A 17490-nucleotide genomic window follows, 5' to 3' on the forward strand; every position below is an offset into this window, starting at 1 on the left:
GCTACAGGTCTTAAGGGGGCATTCCTCCATCATCTTGAGATTTCATTCTCAGACAGAGTGTGAGCAGAAATAAGATCAGATTGGGATGAGGATACAATCTTCTGAGGGGTGAATGAGGACCCACACCTTCACCTGCAAAAAACTTGAAGACATTTGAAACAGAATTTGCTTCCAACAGCATACCTGCATTCCTTTAACTGTACAACTAGTCCACAAGATGGCACGGTATTCAGGTGGGAGTACTCAAATGCAAAGGGAACATTTGGAATGCAATCTGGGGCCATGCTGGCAAACTCTTGATTTTATGGCTTTCATACCCAGAGCCAAATAGAAGTGGGATGGGTTGATGCTTGGTGGCAGGTGGACTCCATACTTCCCTCTTCTTTTTCTAACTTCCATGTTTCTCATCATGCTAGGGTATCCTGGGTCTGCCTCAATGTCTTCCATACATAAGTTTTTCAGTTAATCGCAAACGACCCTTATGGGAATCTATTGAAAGAGTGATTTCTTCTAAACACTGTCACGTTTTAATGACTGGGCAGCTGTGATACTTTTAAAACCATAAATTCCCGTTACTTCAGTCAACAAGGAAACTTGTTCACCCACTTACATTGGAGGGCTGGATAATTCCTATAGGATGAGAAACAGGCAGCCCCATCTGGCTTTTGAGTGGGAATCTAGAATATATTTTATTGCATCTGCACATCCTTTCTCACTGTGTGTGACTTTCATTATGTTGTTGCTGGATGGGACTGCCTCTCACCACAGATCTTTTCACTGCCAAAGATTTCAGGGAGCAAAAGGGATTTTGAGTAGGCTGGCAGCACTCCAGGTTGTGGGTCATGGTGTGTATTTGGAGGCTGGGTTTTTTGCAAACTGGAGGAGGCTTTTTGTCTGCTGACAGGAAATTTTGAATGTTGCTTTGACTCCAACACAAGGCAGTTCATTCTATCAGGTGAGCCTTGATTTATCTTTATTCTCATGGAGAATCCACAGTGCTTCTCAATAGCACTACTGGACAGCCTTTTCAGGCTTGTAATTGCCACAGTCAGCCTTGAAGACACTGTCTGAACCTCCTCTGCACCTGTGAGAAGACAGGTTGAGGTGCAAGAACACTGCTTCATCTTGGACTTGCTTTCTTGTGGTTTCTACCTTTCTGAGACAGCACTGCAAAGCCCAAAATGAAGGGAAGCATCAAGGTTGAAAGCATGGCCATCTTTTCCTAATACCCACCGCTGGAATCTCAGGTACGATACCATCATCCAAAGACCCCTCAACCTCTGACCAGACCATATTCCAATCCCCATGGGAAAAGGTTCTTTGACACAGCCTCTTTCAGGAATGGAGTCTGAATATCAGTTTCCATGGACCACCTCACAGTCTCAAAACACCGCTTCCTTCAGTGGGACCTGACCACAAAGACTGCCTGAAGGTGTGGTAATGTTGAGACTTTTAGAGTTTTGAAGGGTTTATCACAGGCATCATTTTTTTTTATATCAGGCCACTACTGCCTATAACATTTTCCTTTGTTTAGGAATGCTGACAGCTCTGACAACAGGGTGCCAGAGCCTGCCTCACCAATGCACATGCACTAGTCTCAGGGCACCAGGCCTGAGCTGTGAGCTCTGGCTAGCATCACAATGAATGCCACCATTGCCTAGTAACAAGTCCCTGCCATAAGGTAGAGAAGTAGCCCTCCATGGAGGTGCGTTGACCATGGATTCTTGCCGCCTTCTGTGTGGGGTCCACAGGATATTCCCATAGTTCTAGGAGAGGGCAGACATAAGCCTGCCTGAAGAAACATCAAGCAGAGCCCCAGGAATAAACTGTGGAATTCCTAAGGATTCAAAAGGATTTGCAGGATGCTTCAGACCTGCCTAGACATTGTAGGGGTGAGTCTTTTTGAAATTTGCCCCACTGTGATTTCTAGGTACAGCCCGCTTGTGTTCCGCAGAGTTGTGGCTTTGTGCAGAACCACGCAGCCTCAGAAGCTGCAAGGATGTATGTTTCTGTGAAAGTAATGTGAATGTTGAATGTCTGTGTATGTGTGTGGCTTTGTGTGTGTGTGTGTGGGGGGGTGGGTGCGCCTGTAAGTAGAATCTGCTTAAAGCAATGTGGCTAATACCCTGCAACACTTTTTTTTTTTTTCAGTCTTCCAACCTTTTGTTGGCCTATCTGTGGCTCTGCTTGGGCTGCTGGGCATCCTTTTCTTTATCATTTTGTGGAGTTTGAATCTGCAGTGAATTGGGAGCTGGGTCAGACCTGCCAGAATCCAAATTACACCCATCTGTAAAACACCCACTCTTCTAGAAAGAAGAGAAGCACACCACACCCACAAACACACTTCCAGAGTTTCATTGTCCTTGGGCCAACACATGGAGAGACACTAACAGTTGTGCCCAACTTGAATTTACCTTGAATTCGGTTGCCAGCCTAGCAGTTGCTTCAGGTCATGAGGGGTTACTCCTTCATCATCTTGTGGTTTCATTTTAGGACAGAGTGTGAGCAGCAACAAGGTTAAATAGGGGTGAGGATACAATCTGTTGAGAGGTGGAAAGGGACCCACACATTCACCTGCAAAAAATGTGAAGATAGTTGACACAAAAGTTGCTTCCAACAGCACCACAGCATTTCTTTCATTTCTTTTTTTTATTATTACTATTATACTTTAAGTTTTAGGGTACATGTGCACAATGCGCAGGTTAGATACATATGTATACATGTGCCATGCTGGTATGCTGCACCAGCATGCAACAAATACAAACAAATGTTCTTCCATTTGTTTGTATCACATTCCATGCTCATGGGTAGGAAGAATCAATATCATGAAAATGGCCATACTGCCCAAGGTAATTTATAGATTCAATGCCATCCCCATCAAGCTACCAATGACTTTCTTCACAGAATTGGAAAAAAAACTACTTTAAAGTTCATATGGAACCAAAAAAGATCCCCCATCACCAAGTCAATCCTAAACCAAAAGAACAAAGCTGGGGGCATCATGCTACCTGACTTCAAACTATACTACAAGGCTACACTAACCAAAACAGCAACATGGCACAGTGTTCATGTGGGAATTCTCCAATGTGTAGGGAACATTTCAGAAGCCAAATTGGGCCATCCTGGCAAACTCCCGAGTTGAGGGCTTTCATACCCATAGCCAAATGGGAGTTGGACTGATGCTGGGTGGGTTGTTGCCTCCACACTTCCCTCTTATTTTCCTGATTTTGATGTTTCTTGTCAGTCTAGGGTTTTCTGGGTCTGGCTCACCATTTTCCACACTAAATGTTTTCTGCTTCATGAAGAACGACCCACATGGGAATCCATTGCAGGATTGTTTCCTTCAAAACACTGTCAAGTTTTAAGGACTGGGCAGCTTTGATAGTTTTAAAACTGTAAATTCCAGTTATAGCTGCTAACAAGGAAATTCTTGTTATCCCACTTTTATTGGAGGGCTGCATGATTCCTGTGGGATGAGAAGGAGGCAACCATGTCTGGCTTTTGCCTGGTAATCCAGCCTCTGTTTCATTTTGTCTGCATGACCTTCTCATTGTGGAAGCGTTCTTTCACTGGGCTGTTGGTGGATAGGACTGCCTTTCATCACAATTATTTAACTGCCAGGAATTTCAGAAAGCAAAAATGACTTCAGGTAGGCTGGCTATGCTCCAGGTTGTTGGTTGTTGTCTCATTGTTGAAGCTGAGGTTGTTTGCACATTGCAGGAGGCTTTTCGGTCCTCTGACAGAAATCATTGAACATTGCTTAAACACCAGCAAAATGCTGCAGGTTCTCTCAGATGAGTTTTGATTTTTCTTTACTTTCATGAAAAATCCACAATGCCCCTCAACGACACCACTAGACATACTTTTCAAGATTGCCATTGCCACAGATGGCCTGTGAGAAGCCAGTCTGAGGTGTGAGAACACTGCTCCACCTTGAACTTGCCTTTGTCACTGTTCCTGCCTTTCCCAGAGAGGCCCTTCCAGGCCCAGGATGAACGGAGGCATTGAGGTTAAGAGCCCGGGCATCTTTCACTGACACTCACCTCTGCAGTATCACGTAAGATTCTATCACCCAAAGAACCCTAAACAACACACCAGACTATAGTGTCTCCATGAGGCCCAATTATTTGCACACATCCTCTTTCAAGAATGGAGTCCAAATAGTAATTCCTGCGACCACCTCACAGTCTTGAAAAGCCTCTTCCTGCAGCAGGTGGAATTCTGAGTTTGTGTGTGTGTGTGTGTGTTCCCATAAGTGGAGTCTGCTTAAAAGAATGTGGCTAATGCACTTCAGCCCTTCTTTTTGTTTTGAGTTTCTCAATCTTTTCATGACTTATCTGTGTGGCTCTGCTTGAGCTGTGGGGCCCATGTTCTTTATTTTTTTGTGGATCATTATTCAGATCCCAGATGAGCAGGGGCTTCACATCATGAGGGGGCAATCCTCCATTTTCTTGGAATATCATCCTGACACAAAGTGAACAGAAACAGGGTCAGTTTGGGGTGAGGATACAATCTGGTGGGAGATGGATGGGGTCCCATAAAGTACACTTGGATGGGGTCCCATAAAAAAAACGCAGATAGATGACACAGAAGGTGCTTCCAACTCCATCCCCATATTCACTTAATTGCATAAGCAGTCAATATGGTGGCCCAGTGTTCAGGTGGATGTACTCCAGCATGCAAGGACATTTGGAGCTAAAATTGGGGCCACCCTGGAAAACTCCTGATTTGACGTCTTTCATACCTGGGAGCCAAGTGGGAGTGGAATGGATTGATGCTGGGTGGGATGTGGCCTCCCTTGCCTCTTCTTTTCCTGACTTTGGTGTTTCTTGTTGGCCTAGGGTTTCCTGGGTCTCGACTTCCACACTAAACATTTCCCAGTTAATGGAGAACGACTCTCATGGGAATCCAATGCATGAGTGTTTCCTCCTAAACACTGTCATATTTTAATGACTGCATAGCTTTGATACTTTTAAAACCATAAATTCCTGTTACAGCCACCAACAAGGAAACTTTTATTCTCCCACTTCTATTGAAGGGTTGCATGATTCCTGTAGGATGAGAAGCAGTCAGCTGTGTCTGGTTATTGCCTGGTAATCTACCCTCTTTTATTTTATCCGCACTGCTTTCTTATTGTGGGGGGACTCTTTTATTGGGCTGTTGCTTGATGGGACTGGCCTTCATTACAGATTATGAGCTGCCAGGGATTTCAGAGAGGAAAAGGGACTTCGGGAAAATTGGTTGCACTCCAGGTTGTGGGTCCTTGTCTCCTTGTGTGAGCTGACCATATTTCCACTTTGCAGGAGGCTTTGGGGTCCTTTGAGAGGAATCATTGAACATTGCTTATACCCTAGCACAAGGCACCTCATTCTTAGCCAAGCCTTGATTTTCCTTTGCTTTCATTGAGGGTCCACAGTGCCTCTCAACAGCACTATTGGACACCCTTTTCAGGCTTCTATCACCATAGTGGGCCTCTGAAACACTGTCTCAACCTCATCTGCACCCGTGAGAGGACGTTCCGAGTTGTGAGAACACTACTCCACCTTGGAATGTTAAATGTTTGCATGTGTGTGACATTGTGTGTGTGTGTGTGTGTGTGTGTGTGTGTGTTTGTGTGTGCCTGAGATTGCCTCTGGGGTCTCAGGTATAATTCCATTACCCAAAGAACCCTCAATGTCTCACCAGACTATATTCTAATCCACATGGGACTTGATTCTTATACACAGCCTTTCTCGGGAATGGAGTTAGAAGAGCATATTCCAGCAACAACCTCACAGTCATGAAATGGGTCTTCCTCCACCATGACCCAACCATGGTGATGGTCATAGGGGCCTTAAGGTAAGACTTTTAGGGTCCTGCAGTGGGTTATTACAGTCAGTCTTTTTCCCAATACAAGGCTGTCTCTGTCTGTACCATTTTCCTCTGCTTAGGCAGGCTGACAGCTCAGTCCACCTCGCTAACATGCATGCGCTAGTTTCAGGGCATCAGGCCTGAGCTGTGACCTCTGGCTAGCATCACAATGAATTTGACCTGTGCTCACCGACAAGTCCCTGCAGCTTGGTGGAGAAGGAGACCTCTATGGAAGTGTGTCAGTGGTGGAATCTCACCTATCTTCTCTGTGTTATCCATGGGACAGTTCCACAATCCAAGGAGAGAGCAGATGTGAGCTGCTCTGAAGAAATGTCAAGCAAAGCCCCAGAAGTAAACTGCAAAATTCCTACGGATCCAAAAGAATCTGCAGGATTCCTCAGGGCAGCCTAGATTCCTCAGGGTGAGACTTACTGAAATGTGCCCCACCATGGTTTCTAGGTTCCGACCTCCTGTGTTCCCTGGTGTTGCTCTCTTTCAGATGGGGCTTCCTGCATAACAATGCAGCCTCAGAAGCTACCAGGCTATGTGTTTCTGTGGGAGTGTTGTGAGTGCTGGATATCTGTGGGTGTGTGTGGCTTTGTGGGTTTGTGTGTGTGTGCCTGTAAGTGGTTTCTGCTTAAAGCAATGTGGCTAACACACTGCAGTGCTTTTTATTTTTTAGTGTTTTAACCTTTGGATGGCCTGTCTGTGTGACTCTGCTTGGGCTGCAGGGCTCCCTGTTCCTTATGTTTCTCTGGATCATGAATCAGCAATGAATAGGTAGGCTGGTTGTGACCAGCCGGGGTCCCCATCATCTTCCCCTGCAAATAATGGCACTCTTCTGGGAAAAAAAAGAGGAAAACACTACACCCAAAACAAACATCTCTCAGTGTTTCATTGTAATGCAGCCAATCCAGAAAGAGACACTAGCAGTCCTGTCCACAGAGCCCATTGTATTTCCCTCAAATTCAGCTTCCAGCTGAGCAGGTGTTTAGTGTCATCAGGGGGCACTTCTCCATTGTCTTTGGATTTCTTTCTGGGGCAGAGACTGTGAGCAGAAATAAGGTCAGATAGGGGTGAGAATACAATCTGGTGAGTGGTTGATGGGGTCCTGTATCCTCACCAGCAAAAAAGATGAAGGCCGAGGACACAGAGGTGCTTCAAACTGCATCCCCACATTCCCTTAGTTGCACAAGCAGTCCACACCATGGGCCAGTGTTCAGGTGGGAGTACTCCAACTTACAGGAAACATTTTTAGTACAAACTGGAGCCAACCTGGCACACTTCCCATTTGAGGGCTTCAATACCCAAAGCCAAATGGGAGTGGGATGGACTGATGCTGGGTAGTATGTGGCCTCCACACTTGCCTCTTCTTTTCCTGACTTCCAAGTTACTCATTGGCATAAGGTTTCCTGGATCTGTCTCAATGATTTCCATGCTAAACATTTCCATGTTCATGAAAAATGACCCTCATTAAAATGCATTTCGTGTTTCCTCCTAAATACTGTCATGTTTTAATAACTGAGCTTCTGTGATAATTTTAAAACCACAAATTTCCATTACAGCCAGCAACGGAAAGTTTGCTCTCCCACTTCTATCAAAGGGCTGCATGATTCCTGTACTATGAGAAGCAGGCAGTCATGTCTGGCTTTTACCCAGTAATCTAGCTGTTTCATTTCATTTTCATGTTCTTTGTTATTATGGAGGGGGTCTTTCATTGGACTGTTGCTAGATGGGCTGCCTCTCACCACACATCTTTTTGATGCCACTGATTTCAGGGAGCAAAATGGACTTCAATTAGGCTGGCTGCACTCCACATTGTGAACTGTTGTCTCATTGTGGGGGCTGAGATTGTTTGCACTTTGCAGGAGGATTTTGGATCCTTTCACAGGAAATCTTTTAACATTTCTTGGACTCCAGCACATGTCTACTCATTCTCTCAGGAGAGCCTTGATTTCTCTTTGCTTTCATGTTGGGTCCACATTGCCCCTCAACAACAATACTGGCATTTTTCAGGCTTGTAATCACCACAGACAGCAACTGAGAAAATTTCTCAACCTCATCTGCACCCATGAGAACACAGTTCGATGTATGAGAACACTGCTCCACCTTGGACTTGCCTTTGTTGTGGTTTCTACCTTTCTGAGACAGCCCCGGTAAGGCCCAAAATGAAGAGAGACAATGAAGACAAGGGTCCAGCCATCTTTTATTGATCCCCACCTCTGGGGTCTGAGGTATGATTCCATCACACAAAAACCCTTCAACAACTCACCAGACTATATTCCAATTCATATAGGATCTGATTCTTGCACATAGCCCCTTTCAGATTGGAGTCAGAAGAGCAGTGTTCGGCATCCACCTTACAGTATTGAAACACCTCCTCCTCCAGCACAACCCAAATATGTAAATGTCCCGAAGAGGCCCTAAGGTCGAGAATTTTAGCATCCTGCAGTGCGTAATGGCAGGAAGCATTTTTTTTTGCAATACCAGGCTGGCTCTACCTGTACTGTTTTCCTCCACTTAGGGAGGCTGACAGCTCAGATGGATGGTCACCTGAGTTGGTCTCACGAACCCACATGTGCAAGTCTTAGAGCAGCAGGCCTGATTGTGAGCTCTGGTTAGCGTCACAATAAATGTCACCATTGCCTAGCAACAATTCCTCCTGCTTGGCAGAGAAGGAGACATCCATGAAGGTGCGTTGGCAGTGGACTCTCGCCTATCTTCTCTGTGGGATTCATGGGATAGTTCCATGAATCTAGAAGAGGGCAGACTTGAACCAGCCTCAAGAAACTTCAAGCACAGCTTCAAGAATAAAAAGTGAAATCCCTAAGGATCCAAAACAATCTGCAGGTTTCCTCATGCCTGCCTAGATGTTGTAGGGTAGAGTCTTTTTGAAAGCTGCCCCACTGAGATTTCGAGGTGTAGCCTGCCTGTGTTCCCCATGGTTGCTCTTTCCCAGGTGGGACTTCCTGCAGAAACACGCAGCATCAGGAGCTGCTGTACTGTGTGTTTTTGGGGAAGTGTTGTGAGTGTCTGATGTCTGTGTGTGTGTCTGGCATTGTGTGTTTGTGTGTGTGTGTGTGCCTGTAAGTGGAGTCTGCTTAAAGGATTGTGTCTACTTCGCTTCAGTACTTCTTTTTTTTTTTTTTTTTTTTTAGTCTCCAAACCTTTTGGTGACCATTCTGTGTGGCTCTGCTTGGGCTGCGGGGCTCCCTGTTCTTTAGTTTTCTTTGAATCATTAATTTGCACTGAATTGGGAGGTGGGTGGAGACCTACCAGCGTCCAAATCACCTTCTCCTGCAAGAAAAAGCTACTCTTCTAAAAATAAATACATAAATAAAAAATAAATAAATAATAAATTAATAAATAAATGAAAGAGGAGCACACCACACCAAAATATCAGACATCTACCAGTGTTTCATTATGCTGAAGCCAACACACAAAGAGACACTAGCCATTTTGTCTGCCAAGCCCCATGTATTTACCTCAAATTCAGCTACTGGCTGAGCGGGTGCTTCATGTCATGAGTTGGCCCTCCTCCATCTTCTTGGGATTTCACCCTGGGACATGGAGTGGGAGCAGCACTAAGGTCAAATAGGGTGTAAATACAATCTGGAGAGGGGTGGATGGGGTCCCACAACTTCCCCTGCAAAAAAAAAAAAAAAAAAAAAAAAAAAAAAAGTCACCGAAGGTATGACAAACTGCTTCCCTGAGTTCCCTTAATTGCACAATCAGTCCACAGCAGCCCTGTGTTTGAGTGGGAGTACTCCAATGTGCAAGAAACATTTGGAGTGCAAACTGGGGCCATCCTGGCAAACACCTGATTTGAGGGCTTTCATACCTGAAGCCAAATGGGACTGGAATGGATTCATGCTGCTTGGGATGTGACCTCCACACTTGCTTCTTCTTTTCCTGACTTCCATGTTCCTTGTTGGCCTAGGGTTTCCTGGGTCTGGATAAATGACTTCAACACTAAATGTGTCCCAGTTCATGGAGAACGACCCTCATAGGAACCCACTAAGGAAGCATTTCCTTCTATCCACTGTAATGTATTAATGACTGGGCAGCTTTCATACTTTTTAAATTGTTAATTCCAGTTACAGCCACTGACAAGGAAACTCTAGTTCTATCACTTCTATTGGGGGTGCTGCATGATATCTGTAGGGTGAGAAGCAGGCAGTAGTGTCTGGATTTTTACTGGTAATCTAGCCTCTGATTCATTTCATCTGCATGGACTTCTCTTTGTAGAAGGGCTCTTTCATTGGGCTGTTGCTGGATGGGAATGTCTTCATCACAGATTATTTAGCTGCCAAGGGTTTTAGAGAGCAATAGGGACTTCAGGCAGGCTGGCTGTACTTCAAGTTGTGGGTCGTGGTCTCATGGGGGCTAAGGTTATATCCTCATCCTTATCTGACCTTATTGGTGTTCATACCATATGTTCCAGGATGAAATCCCAAGATGATGGAGGAGTGTCCCCTCACAACATGAAGCACCCACTCAGCTGCAAACCAAATTTGAGGTAAATTCAACGGGCCCTGTGGACAAGACTGCTAGTGCCTCTCCCTGGGTTGGACTCAGGACAAGGAAACAGTGGCAGATGTCTGTGTTTTAGTATGGTGTGCTCCTTTTCTTTCTAGAGGATTATTATTATTATTATTATTACTATTACTATTATTTGCATGGGGATGTGATTTGGATGCTCGCTGGTCTTAGCCCACCTTCCAGTTCACTGGGGATTTATGATTTTCATAGAAATAGAGAACACGGAGCCCCAGAGCTGAGCAGAGCCACACAGATGGGCCATTAAATGGTTTTGATATTCAAAACAAAGAAGTGCTGAAGGGTATTAGCCATATTCCTTTAAGCAGACTCCACTTACAGGGACAGAAACATACCCACGCAAACACACAATACGACACACACACACACAGACATCCAATACTCACAACACTCTCACTGAAACACACAGCCTGGCAGCTCCTGATGCTGCATGATTCTGTAGGAAACCCTACTGGAGAGAGAGCAACCCCGGAAAACATAGACGGGCTGCTCCTAGACATCACAGTGGGGTAAATTTCAAAAAGACTCACCCCTACAACATCTAGGCTGGCCTTGGAAATTTTGCAGCTTCTTTTGGATTTTTAGAGATGTCGCGGTTTATTCCTAGGGCACTGCTTGACGTTTTTCAGGCTGGCTCATGTTTGCTTTCTACTAGGATCATGGGACTATCCTGTGGATCCCACAAAGAAGACAGGTGAGAGTCCATCACTGACACACTTCCATGGAGGCATTCTTTTCCGGCAAGCCACAGAGACTTCTCACTAGGCAATGGTGACATTCGTGGTTCCACTATTCAAAATCAGACCTGGTACTCTGAGACTAGCACATCTGCATTTGTAAGGCAGACTTGGGGGCCCAGTTGTCAGAGCTATTAGCCTGCCTAAGCAAAGAATATTGGTACAGGCCGAGACAGCCTGGTATTTGGAAAAAGGCTCCTTGTGAAAACCCACTGCCAAACCCTAAATCTCCCAACCTCAGTGATCCTCTGAGCCGTTTTGGTGGTCGGGTACTGCTGCAAAGAAAGGCCTTTTGTGACTGTGAGGTCGTCGCTAGAAACTGCTCTTCTGACTCCAATCCTGAAAGAGGCTGTGTGCCAGAATCGGGTCTCATGGAAATTGGAATATAGTCTGCTGTGTTGCTGAAGGTTCTTTGAGTGATTAGAATCATACCTGAGACCCCAGAGGCGGGTGTCAGTGAATGATGGCTGGGCTCTTGACCTCACTGCCTCCCTTCATTGTTGGCCTTGCAGGGGCTCTCTGGGAAAGTCATGAACCATGAAAAAGGCAAGTCAAAGTTGGAGCAGTGTTCTCACACCTTGGACTGGCCTCTCTTGGGTGCAGATGAGGTTGAATCAGCATCTCAGAGGCCATCTGTGGCAATTGCAAACCTGAAAATAGTGTCGAGTAGTGCTGTTGATGGGCAATATGGAATCTCTAGGAAAGCGAAGAAAAATCAGTGCTGGCCTGAGAGAATGAGCTGCCTTGTGCTGGAGTCCAAGCAATGTTCCATGCTTCTTGTCAGAGGATGCAAAATCCTCCTGCAAAATGCAAACATTCTCAGCCCCCATGATGCGACCACAACCCATAACCTGGAGCTCAGCCAATCTATCCAAAGTCTTTTTTACCCTTTGAAACCCCTTGCAGCCAAAAGATCTGTGGTCAGAGGCAGTCCCATTCAGCAACAACTCCCTGACAATGAGAAGGAGCCCTGTGATAATGAGAATGGACCTGCAGATGAAACGAAACAGAGCCTAGATTACCAGGCAAATGTTACACGGGGTTGCCTGGTTCTCATTCCATAGGACTCATGCCACCCTCTGATAGAGGTGGGACAACAAGAGTTTCCCTGTTGGTGGCTGTGCGGGAATTTACTGTTTTAAAAGTATCAAAGCTGCTGACTCATTAAAATGTGATAGTGTTTAGAAGAAAACACTCACGCAATGGATTCCCATGAGGGTTGTCCTTTGTGAACTGGGAAATGATTAGTGTGGAAGACGGTGACCCAGACCAAGGAAACCCTAATTCAATGAGGAAGATGGAACTCAGAAAAAAAAGAGGCAACTCTGGAGGCCACATCCCACCCAGCATCAATCCATCCCACTCCCATTTAGCCCCATGGATGAAAGCCCTCAGAGTGAAAGGCCCCAGTTTGCACTCCACATGTTCATGGCAAGTTGGAGAACTCCCACCTGAACACCAGGCCTTGGTGTGCTCCACTTGTGCAATTAAGGGAATGTGGGGATGCAGTTGGAAGTAACTTCTGTATCATCTGTCTTCACCTTTTTGCAGGTGAAGGCGCAGGACACAATCCACACCTCACCAGATTGTATCCTCTTGCCTATCTGACCATATTGCTGCTCACATTCTCTGTCTCAGAATGAAATTGCAAGATGATGGAGTAGTGCCCCCTCATGACATTAAGACTGCTTGGCTGGTCTCATGCACTGATTAATCATACTTATAGTAGTTTACATTCACTGTGAAACACAATGTTTCATTTTTCTTCCTTATTCTCCACCATTTATTTTCTGCTTACATTAGTTATACTTTGTAATATATTTCATCAAATATGTAAAATGAGGTAACACTGCAGTGTTGCAGAAAACACACTGCAATGGAAACAGATTCACATTGAAATGGGAAAATGTCCTTTATTCCCTGCAACCTGGTGAGAAATGAGGACACGTTGTGGGGCTTCGACCCCAGGCAGCATCTAGGGGTGAATGCTTACAGCTCCTGAATCCCTAGTGGGCATGTGTTACATGGTGTTAATTTAGTTTACTCATCTGTAGGTGGCTTGTGTTAGCTCAATTAGATGCCTTGTCTTACTACAAAGACAGAGGTTTTCTCAATCCTGGGGTATTTGCCTTGGTGTACCTGAAGAATTGGCTCACACATGGGCTTGGAGAATAAGTGCAAGGTTTCATTGACTGGAAGTTCTCAGCAGATGGATGGAGAGCCGGAAGGGAGATGAAGTGGGAAGGTGCTTTTCCCCGGAATGGTGCAGCTCAGTGCTCTCCTCCCACAGCCCCATGGAACTCAATGTTCTTTGCAGTGGATGGCCTACTGCCTCAGTCCTTGTGCTCTCCTTTCTCTGGTGTCCTCTCCAGGTCCAGTTGCTGTATCTTCTTCTGCTGATGGTTCCTTTCGATGTCCAGCTGCCATGTGTCTGCCTGCTAGGATCTCAGGGTTTCTTATAGCACAGGATGGTGTATGGTAGACCAGGGTGGTCTTGGAAAATGCAACACTTGGGCAAAAAAACAGAATCGTATGACCTCACCAATTTGGGCAAGAAAACAGAAGTGGGTATCCTCACCTAGGTCAGTGAGCACAGGCCTGATGGTGGAGCCCTAGCCAAGAACCACAGCCTCCTCCACCAGACACTTCCCTGCCCCCCTTCCATATCAATATTTCTTTTTTAAATTTAAAACTCCAAAATAGTACTGAAATCCTTTAGAGAAGACAATTGGAGAAAATGGCATTTGAAGAACCAGTCTAGGATTGGGGTCACTATATGGAAAATGAAAACACAGAAAGCATATCCTACAGGCATGGAATCACTGTGGAAACATATCCCTTACTGAGAAGGAGAAGGAAATAAACTGGCTTCTCTCATCTTCTTGTTTTCTAATCTCTGCAGCGTGACCCCTTGACTGAACTGAAACAGGAAGTAATTTATATAGGAGAGTAGGAACCATGCCTCCCAAGGCCCAGGGCTCTCTCTGTTACAGAACGGTGCCAGGGAGAGGAGAGTGATGTAGCTGTGGGCATACAAACCCAGGGCCTCACACAAAGGAATATCAGAGATAAATACAGTATCAAGAGATCAAGAGAGAATTACTCTCAGGAAAGATTCATTCATGATATTTATGAAACGAACAAAAAGTAAAACAGCTTGTGAGGTAGTAAACATAAAAAGATTGTAAAGAAAAGCAGGCAAAATTGCAAAGTCCAGGCTAATTACCTTTCCTTTATAGGATTTTGAAAATCCCTTCCAGAATCCTTTTCCCAATATCTTCCATTCATGGATTCATTCAAGAAATATTCATTCAACAATATTTATTGAGCTAGAAAGCATTTGGCAGATGGCATCATATGCACTGTTGGTACTTCTATCATTTATAGAAAGAATGTTTCTTTTTTCTCTACAACATTTTTCTCCCAAATATTCTATTCTTCTTGCAAATTTGTATCCTTACAGATGCTGTCAATTGTTCCTGCCCTAAGAAGGTTCTCCACACCCCTGTAAACCCAGTTAAGAACTTCTTTCCCCCCAATTAAGTTACTAAATTGTATATATAGTAATGCTTGCCAGAGTACATTCCAATTATTGCTCTTTTCTTCATTCTCCAATTGAACTATGAATATTTTGAAGGAAAAGTCTATAAACACAATGGCTTGACATTTGTCAATATTTATTGTACAAAAGGTTATTACATATATAACCTTTTTTAATATTTTATTTATATATAATATTCTAATATATTTATCCTAATTTTTGGAAAACAATATAAACAATGTTCACTGCCCATTCCTCCATTGACTGCTCAACTTTAAACAATGTCTCTACTTTTAGAGCAATTATACAAACTTCCAAAAAACACCTGGAAGTGCTTTTATTTTAATTTATTTTGCTTTTTATATTGAATCATTTTGTAGGTCAAAGTCTTGCCTCATGGCCCAGGCTGAAGTGCAGTGTATGATCACAGCTAACTACAACCATGGACTCCTGAGTAAGCAGAACAACAGATGTGTGCCCTCATGCCCAATTTAACTAATTAAATAATTAGTTACATTTTAGAGATAGTTCTTTCTGTGTTGCCTATGCAGCTGTCAAACTCTGGGTTTGAAGCAGTCCTCCCTTCTCAGCTTCCCAGAGAGCTGCAATTCCAGGCATGAACCACCAGACCTCAAAGAGGAAATTTTAGATTTTAGAATATTGCAATATAATAGATTTAACTTCTTCTTTCAATTTTGTATTTGCAGTGGCACTTGAGAATAATTACTACTTATGGTGAGAGTGTGATTTCTCATATTTGGTCACCAAATTTTGAAATTTTTATTCTAAACAGAATAAAAATCCTAACAACTGGTAGTCAACTCAGCCGAAAGTCAAGTACATGGGTGTTTTTGTGTTGAGGCTATGAAGACAAATGTAGAGACGTATTAAGAACCAAATACTATTTTTTATATAGGCTAAAGCTTTATCCTTGCTGGTGAAGCATCATACATGGCATGGATAGTTTTATAAAATATCCTGAAATACATACTTTAGTAAGCAATTTAGCACTTGCAATTTCCCAACTTTGTTTTCATCAGAAGTTAATGATGTATGGCACTTCTAGTAAGTAAATGAATGTTTGAATTGCTGTGAGTTACTTTAGTCATTTCTCAGCTAACCATTTAAGTTTTCAAAGATCTTTACTTGTACAATATCATAAATGATAGACATTAAAAATTAATAGAATTGATCTAACTAAAAGCTGCCATCTAATGTGATATTTTTCAGGAAGATGACAGCAGTAATTATGCCACAAAATAGTCATTCCCCTAGTTTGAGCGATTATAGCAATTTCCAACCAAAGATTTCACAGGCAGGGTCCAGATCTGGGCAACAGTTATTAACATAATGGTTATTATTGAGAAGAAATTTTGATACATCTAGCTGTGTTTATATGTCAGTTCCTTGAAGGGACAGGTCTGGCATATTAATAAGAAAGGGTTCATTGGACTGGGTACTAAGGAATGTATTGAATTGTTTTCCTTATATTCTATAACATGAAAGGTCAATTAGGGATATAGAAACAATTGAACGCTTCACTGCATGGCCTGACATTTCACTGCACATTTATTTTTTTTAACCACATACAAAGTTCATTAAATATGCAAAGGTAGGACTGCTATAGGATGAAAGTGGTGGAGTCAGAGATCACAATCCACAGAAAGGTGATAGTCTCTTCTGGATGGCACCCTGAGTGCTGAATTAGGATGAGAATAAACTTTCAGCTGTTAACAGGGGACAAGGAGAATGAAGTTATCAGCAGTTAACATTATTGGATTAATTGAAATGAATGTTGACAGGTATTTTGTTGGCTTTACGAATTGAGTACAGTAGTTCAGATTGAGTGTTTGATGATGGTAAACTCTTACCAAGTTTCCCACATGTAAAATTGAGAATTAATTAAAAGATTACACAACCCATACATTATGGGTATCTCATATAAATGTATATACACTGTGCAAACTTGCGGTGTGCAAATATTTGTCTATATCTAAATATATCCAAATCCATTGATGAACAGTTAGAAATTTAGAAATTATCATCCCATTTTATCATTCCCTTTCCTAGAATTTTGTCACAAATATAATTTTTCCATCTGTTTGAAGCCTACTCTCTGGAGGCATGTAATGTATGGGTACAGTAAAGCCCTGAGATATCACAGGGTTTGTATCAGAGAAAATAATAACACTGATGTTACAAAAGATCCATTGTGAGGAGAAAGATATATTTCACAAGATTACAAATAGAGAAGTATTATTTCATCAAAAGTTGATATCAGTGAATACAATTTGTTTTTAATGTTTTATTTAAAATATTTAATATCAAAAGAATTTGTTGAATAGAATAATGATATTGGTAAATAATGATTCAGAATTTCCTTTAATTTGCTGATTATTTAAAATGTAAGTAAAATACTAAAAAGTACTGTATAATGTAGTTTCATGAAGCACTCTCCATGGTTTTATAAAATTAATAGTCTCAATGGAATTTTTTGACAAAGAAATGTCCTTATATAATTTTATTATTTATTATTGTACTTTCACTTTATTACTTGCTTGCATGTCATAACTGGTAGAAATAAAAATATTTTAATTTAAATATATACAAAACACGGATTTTTGTTTATGTTTTCTAGTGAGAGAAAGTCACCAATAATTTTATCTATATAGGAAAATTTTGACAAGCCCAAAGTTCTTAACTTTTTTTTCTTTAGAAGTTTCATATTTCAGTCTAGGTATGAGATCGAATTGACTGTGATTATTTTTTGATTTCACTATGACTACCGAGTTTCTGATATGG

At 42.8% G+C, this 17490-nt stretch overlaps 1 long non-coding RNA gene and 1 pseudogene across 1 annotated transcript; one reads left to right on the top strand and one right to left on the bottom strand.

Moving 5' to 3' along the window:
• LOC129025685 (RNA-binding motif protein, Y chromosome, family 1 member F/J-like) overlaps positions 1 to 17490 on the bottom strand; it is a 372015-nt pseudogene that overhangs the window by 178086 nt on the left and 176439 nt on the right.
• On the top strand, positions 1738 to 16240 carry LOC129025966 (uncharacterized). Its single transcript, XR_008497374.1, has 5 exons — positions 1738 to 1892; positions 5727 to 5838; positions 10295 to 10369; positions 11066 to 11104; positions 16195 to 16240. It is a non-coding gene; the product is annotated as an uncharacterized LOC129025966 (long non-coding RNA).

Source organism: Pongo pygmaeus, chromosome Y (genome assembly GCF_028885625.2).
Source record: "Pongo pygmaeus isolate AG05252 chromosome Y, NHGRI_mPonPyg2-v2.0_pri, whole genome shotgun sequence".
NCBI lineage: Eukaryota > Metazoa > Chordata > Mammalia > Primates > Hominidae > Pongo > Pongo pygmaeus.